The 6,060-nt window shown below is 41.1% G+C and overlaps 1 long non-coding RNA gene across 1 annotated transcript in view; it reads left to right on the forward strand.

Annotated features, from left to right (window-relative positions):
* Positions 1-3,321, forward strand: part of LOC138268423 (uncharacterized) — a 114,597-nt gene extending 111,276 nt beyond the window's left edge. The window contains exon 3 of the long non-coding RNA XR_011199996.1: positions 2,551-3,321. This is a non-coding gene — a long non-coding RNA (uncharacterized lncRNA). The remainder of the gene's footprint in view (positions 1-2,550) is intronic.
* Positions 3,322-6,060: the final 2,739 nt, after the last annotated feature.

Raw genomic sequence — 6,060 nt, forward strand, 5'->3', positions numbered from 1 at the left:
AGGAACTTTCTTCACACGTCATCAGCTATGGTTGCCATTAAGTAACTATCTCTCACGCACTGCGAAGGAAATTGATTTTTCTCCTCCTTTTAAAAAAAATGTCAATACATTTCCTGTTTTTATTTTCTTATATATACTTATTTCATCTTGCATTCACTGTAACTAATGTCTATTACCTCTCTCTCCACATGACTATCACTTGATTCCCCTTTCTATCCCTATAGCTCTTCTCCCTCTCTCTTTCTTCTTTCTTTATTCAAACTTGGAGTCTTTGATACTATATTGCTGTATATGCCTAATTCATTTACATGTTTAATATGGATTTATAAGTACAGTATTCATTATGCATATATATTCACAACTGCATATCTCTGTCCTGGCAATGTTAAGTTAATGTTCTTGTATTTGACTCCATAAAAAACATCTTTAAAAAAAAAAAAAAGTAATATTCGAGCTCCATATTTAGAAATAGTGCCAAGAGCCTGATGATGAGTGTACCACCTTTTGGCTGCAGATTAGAGAGACAGGGGGTAGGATGATTTTACAATAGATGCTCTCTCCTGGTCATAATAGCTGGTGCAGCAAAACCACCATCAACAATTAGAGAGTAAAACTAAGAGAAAACTCACATAAAGTATACGCTCTGTTAGTAACACACGATCAACAACCATTTATTATTGTTCCTGCAATATACTGTCTCAATTGGTAGAGGTTCGCTGTATTACGTAGAGTATAAACATATGTACAAGTACATTTATTCTTTATGGTAAACAGTGAGAATATTCCCCAAATCCCAGCAACTGTAAATAGTCCCCCAAGCCCTAGGACACCTCACGTTTTGATGCTGTGTTTGTGCAGTAATCATAAACTGCTGAAGGCAGTGGGCACTGATAGTGTTAGTCTGTCAAAAGTAAAAGGAGGATGAAAACTTTACTCCAGAAGGAAATGTCTGTGACACAATACATTTATGCCACAGTAAAAGGGTTCGTATGGCCAATCATGTGAGAGGTGGTATGGTACATCAAGCAGAATAACTGTATTTAAATTGGAATCTGACAAAATATATATTGTTGGTGGGACATAATAAAACCTAGGGATGTAGATGCACAGCTGAGTCAATTAGACGGACAACAGTCAGACACTTTGCTCAGGCTGATGTAAGAAACGGCCATAATGGGAGTCATATGTGTTATGTATTGCAGAAATTAAATCTGTCCTAGCTCACTCAACTCTTTGCCCAGTTCTAAGTTGGGATATGCAGAATAAGGTAAACCTCTTCTGCAGATCTGTGGTGTCTAGTTGCAGCACGACTCGGTTATGCAAGGCAATAGCCTGCATGATGGCAATTAGGTCCGATTTATATGTCATGCTTTTAGAAAGACAGTCACACAAACAGTTGAAATGTGTTCCAGGGGCCAACAATTTTTTTAAGCAGATAATGGGTAGAGAGACACTCATAAAAAGGCAGAGAGAGGGAGACAAACATGCAAGACGTTCAACTTCTCAGGGGACCCTTTGGAAGATGGGGATCCAAGTCAATGGCCCAAAACGTATTTGACTCCGGATGTTTGGCATGGCATTTTATTCACCTCTCAAGCATTTTTTGTGATTGTTTATTTTTTGAGTTTGCGCTAGGCATAGTGGGATTGGGGTGTTTGGGTTAGGGATAAAGGAACTAGGGCACGGCCACAGGGACGATGCATAAGGCATTTTTCAAATTCAAAACTTCTGTGGGGCTAATGAGGGCCCCTTGAAATATATAGCGTGGGAAGAAGAGGAATGCGTAGCAGTGGGTTTTGTTTGAGGACTAATTGCTACCCACTCAAACTCCAGTACTTTCAGTGGGTAATTAAGCAGGCAATAGCGGCACATGGAGGCAAATGGTCACAATACAGAGAACAGGATTACAAATGGCCGGAGTGAAACTGGGAAGCATTGGCCACATGGTTTGGCTGACAAATGTACTGAAGTGGAGGAACCAATAAACCTTGAGTGTTTTGAAGGGAATAGCAAAATGGTTCCAAGGTTTTGTTTCAGTGGATAGAGAATAGAAGAGGGTGAAGTGTTTCCATTAAATATTGTGGTAGAGTGAATTAAGGGCACTGACCATTTTTTGGCTGCACACTAGTGTTAGCACATAAGTGGTGGTGCTTTCTGCACTAGATGACCTCCTCAGGTGTGCAGATGTACACCTTCCAGCTGAGTTGATTTTATTAGAATTTTCAGCACCCTTCAATACTGTAAGCCATCTGATTCTTCTAGATCTACTGAGACAACTTGACATTGAAAGGCCATGCATGCGAGTGGTTCAGCAAGTTTTTATCAGATAGATCTTATTAAATAAGAATGGGTGCCCATTCATCTACAACCCACACTATTAGTTTTGGGGTTCCCCGGGGCTCAATACTCGCCTCACTTTTGTTTAATCTACATATAGCTCCAAGCACAAGGGTCAGACCTTTTTCTGTATGTTGATACCCAGATCATTTTAAAGATCTCTAATGATCTGAATGGTAAGGCTACAAAACATTTTTTCCTTATCTTTCACAGGTCAAATAGTGGATGTGTAATCATCATCATCTTAAGATGAACGTCAGCAAAGCAGAGATCTCTGGCCCTCTAAGAGCCAATCCTTTTTGGAAACTTCCATTCTGGCCTGCCTCATCAGACTCGGAAACTTCCCCTGTCCTATGTTAGAAATCTAGGCATTAAAATGGATTCAGCTCTAACGCTTTGTAAACAGGTGAAATCAGTAGCCAAATACTGCCTTTTCCAGCTTTGTATTCAGAAGAGCGCTCTTAATCTGTTGACAAGGTGCTGATCCTCAGTGTGTTCATATTGTTTTATCTAGATCACAACAATGCCATCTAAATCGAGTTACCTGACTGTTTGGTAAGGTCCAACTAGTTCAGAAATATGCAGCAAGATTGGCATTAGCCTGGAGTTAGACCATGGGGCTTATTGACAAACCACCTTGCGCCGCCGGTGCGGCACTTTTTCCCCATATAAAAAGTGACGCACGGGGCTTGTAAATAAGTCCCCAACCATTCATTGTCTACCTAAGAAGGAGTGTATCATTATAAATCAATATTCCTGGTGAACAAAGCTGTTTCTGCCACAAGTAGCTACTTTTTGTCAAACACCTTCAATTGGCCCCACCGTTCCCAGTCTTTGAGATCCAATGATAAGGCTATATTAGTGGTTCATGTGTGTGTGTGTTTTTTTTTTTTTTCACTCATCACTCAGTGGTCAAGCCTTTTGCATAGCCAAGGCACAAGGACAGAATAAACGTCCAGCACATATGAGGAAAGAAAAAAATCTTCTCAGGTTTATGGAAGCATTGAAGACCTAGCGATTTCTGCAACTGTGAATGTCTCACTGGGGCTGGAGTGGGATGGGGGGTAGGGGAATCTATCCTTGAGTCCATTAAGAATTATTTAACTGTTATTTCTTTTTTTTGCTGGTTCAGTACCTAGATATCCCTACGGGAGTGACTTTTATACATTCTTCAAAACAGAAAACTGGAAAAAACACAGTCACTGGACTACTAGTGACACTGCTGACAAGGGCTCAAGAAATTTGATTGGCAAAAGGGTAGGAGTTGGGGTCCATTACACCATGAAAGTGTAAGAGTAGGTCAGGGTTAACGTGGCAAAAGCATATAGTGTCACGACCTCGGGAAAGAGGAGGTGAGAACATACAAAGACACAAGTAGAGCATCTCTGAAAGGGTTGTGAATATAAGGGTTTGCAGGTTGATGATCTTTGCAGCTACTAAAGTACGATTTTATAGGCTGTGTAATGACTAATAATTGCTTATATGGGCACCTTCTTATTCTCAACAGAAAGGGGTTAGATTTGGATTGGCCATCACGTTTCATTGGAAATGCTTTACATACAACATGACTTTATCCAGGCAATTTTATTAACTTTAACATTCACAGATCTATCCGCAGAAGGGTAGTTATTGACATTCTTGTAGATCTGCCTTGTACTTGACATTAAGCATTGCTCAAATTACCATCAACAAAGTGTGTGTGGACATTTGCGGAGTAAGGATTCTAGGCAACACCATAACAAAAAATATACTGGAGCAGCTGAGGAAAAGAGGAGGTAGTGTGGCATGATACTTTTGTGATTACTGCTGGAACCAGTGCTTAATTTGAGCCAGTGGTTGCAAGTGGGGTCCACTGGTACTCATTTTTTGGGACCAGCAATTATCTTTCCACTTCAGACGTTTACTGATGGCAAAAGAGGGAAAACACACAATGCTGAAAGAAGGAGGAAGAGAAAAATGGAAAGTGAGAAAGCAGGTGCCAGCAAGAGTGAGATGAAGGGGCAGGGAATGCCTAGTGGTGGATTAGAGAGGCATGAGATGGAATTAAAACTACACAGCTTTACTTGCACGGGCTGAGGGCTTACGTGCAGAGCTTTGGGCACCAGCACTCATTCATTTAGAATTTAAGCACTGTCGGGCACCCACTATAGATGAATGAGGGCCAGTTCAGAGAAGTGTACTATATAGCCTTGACAAAGGGACCTCCACCCACTCAAAGGTTGGCACCACGTATAAAAATCAGACCTTCAGGACTCTTCTTCAGAACACTCCTGTGGAAGTTACAGAAAAACTGCCCTCCTGCCTGAAGGATTTCCTTGCTGTTTGAGAAGGAAGATTGGACCAGCTTTCCTTCATTGCAGGTTACCCAGAGTTGCTCCTTTGTGATACCGGTTCACTACAAGCTTCAGAGGTCACCTTGCAAATGCAAAGTTGATCTGCTGCAAATGGACCTGCCTAGGCCTACAGTTGGGCCACCCTGAGTCTGAACTGGCCTCTGCTGGAGTGAGTCCTGATCCCCAAGAGGTGCTGCCCTAGGTCCTTAAACCTTGGCTGGTATCAGAGTGTACTTCTCCCTCCGTAACTGTGGGTTACAGCAAATCTGCCAAAGCAACACGAAGCGCCACAAAGCCTCGCTGGCACAGCTGAGAGCTTCATCGCAACCAACACCGAATGATGCAAAGCCTTTTAGCACAGCTATAAGCTTTATTACAACCAATGCAAAGCCTCACAGCACACCTGAAAGCCTCACCAGAGCCAATATCGAGCAACGCAAAGTCTCGCAAGGCAACACTGCACAGACCTCACATCAAGGACATGAGGTAAAACTTCCAGCGGGCCAAACTTTGTCCTGTGCCTGGCCTGTGCTCCATCACGGTCAGCCTCAACTTCTGACTCTCTCTAAGTCCAGTGCAACCAGATACCTCAGTTGGTGCTTTGTTCTTTTTGGCATTATATTCACTAATACCTCTAGTTCTACTGATTGGATTTTAAACATTCTGGTCTCCATTTATTGATTAATTTGTACTCCATTTTTTTAATTGATTTGGGATTTTTTGTGTTGTGTTTTCACTTTTGTACTGTTTGTGTACTGTGTAAATACTTTACATATTGCCTCGAAGTTCAGCCTGACTGCTTTGTACTAAGCTACCAGAGAGTGAAGCATATGTTAATTTAGTGACTTTTGTGGTTCACTCTGATAAGGACTGTGATTGCCTGAGTTTTAATTCCACACCTCTCAACCAATAACCCAATTTCCATTTTCCATAGTCCCATGGTAGCCTAAGGCTTCTGCTGTTGTTTGGCACACAGTCATATTATGGAATATGATGCACATTATCCAGCATTAGAATATCCAACAAGATTAACATAGTGAGTGTTGCCCAGGGGTTCACCCAAAGGGAAGACCAAAATGTCTATATCTCACAGTGTCCTCTTTATACAAAATGGCCATCTCCTCATGAGATATAACAGAAAAAAACAAATTCTTGAAGATATTCTTTGATTCACCATTTTCATCTATCTGTGGTCCAGATATATAAAGGAATATCCAAACGTAAAACCCATACAAAATTGAAATAACACTTCTTGCCTTATAAATGTGAACCCTGGACACTTGGCTAATCAAAATTTAAATGACACCTCAGAATTTGAATATTCTCAGAAATTTCATGTTACACTTGTGTTGCTCAATTCCTAAAATTACACCATTATACCACTTTGCTT

This window comes from Pleurodeles waltl, chromosome 12 (assembly GCF_031143425.1).
Source record: "Pleurodeles waltl isolate 20211129_DDA chromosome 12, aPleWal1.hap1.20221129, whole genome shotgun sequence".
Taxonomy (NCBI): Eukaryota; Metazoa; Chordata; class Amphibia; order Caudata; family Salamandridae; genus Pleurodeles; species Pleurodeles waltl.